The following is a 1006-nucleotide window of genomic DNA, read 5'->3' on the forward strand; positions in this document are numbered from 1 at the left end:
TCACCCCTCCAGTTTATTATATCTTACTCAACTTGAGGCAAACTGCTCTAAACTCCACTCCACACCATTTAATTCTTCCTTGTTTGCCAAACTGTATTTTCTGCTCAAAGTGAATTCCTCATGTAACCCCATTTCAATCTTAGCCCTATTCCACCTCATTCAACTCCATTCCATCTCCTGCCAACACTAACTCGAGTGTTACTCTACTCCAAGTTCAGCTCTGATCCACCTCAACTTCAATAATAGCCAAACTTGACGTTATTCTGCTCTGAGTCAAGTTTTACTACAATCCAACAAGCCTGGCCCTATTCCACCTCATCTCATCTCTGACCAATCTCCACTCCACACGTTCAAGTGTCACTCTATCCCATCCATTTCCATGACGTCTATCAACCACCCAATTTTTTCCACCCCAGTTCCAATTCCATTCTACCATGAGTCTCACTCAATACTTTTCTCCCAGTCCAACTCCACTCTAGTTGTTGTTAAATGTAAAATTTGAAAAAAATAAATAAATAAATGAAAACATCCAGAAATTTTTATTTTTTTAAATTTTAATCTAACAAATTCCGTCTCACATTACAATCCTCTTTCTCCTATCCATCTGCATCATCATCACAATTGTCTCTTATTTTATTATTATTATTATTATTATGTAAGGCAGCGAGCTGGCAGAATCATTAGCATGCTGGGTAAAATGCTTAGCAGTATTTCATCAGTCTTTATGTTCTGAGCTCAAATTCCGTCAAGGTTGACTTTGCCTTTCATCTTTGTGGAGTTGATAAATTAAGTACCAGTTACATACTGGGGATCGATCTAATCGACTGCCCCGCTTCCTCAAAATTTCGGGCCTTGTGCCTAGAGTAGAAAATATTATTATTATTATTATTATTATTAAGGTGGCGAGTTGGCAGAATTGTTAGCACACTGGACAAGATGCTTAGTGGCATTTCACTTATTAAGTTCTGAGTTCAAATTCTGCTGAGTTCAACTTTGCCCTATGTCC

This window comes from Octopus bimaculoides, chromosome 11 (genome assembly GCF_001194135.2).
Source record: "Octopus bimaculoides isolate UCB-OBI-ISO-001 chromosome 11, ASM119413v2, whole genome shotgun sequence".
Lineage (NCBI taxonomy): Eukaryota > Metazoa > Mollusca > Cephalopoda > Octopoda > Octopodidae > Octopus > Octopus bimaculoides.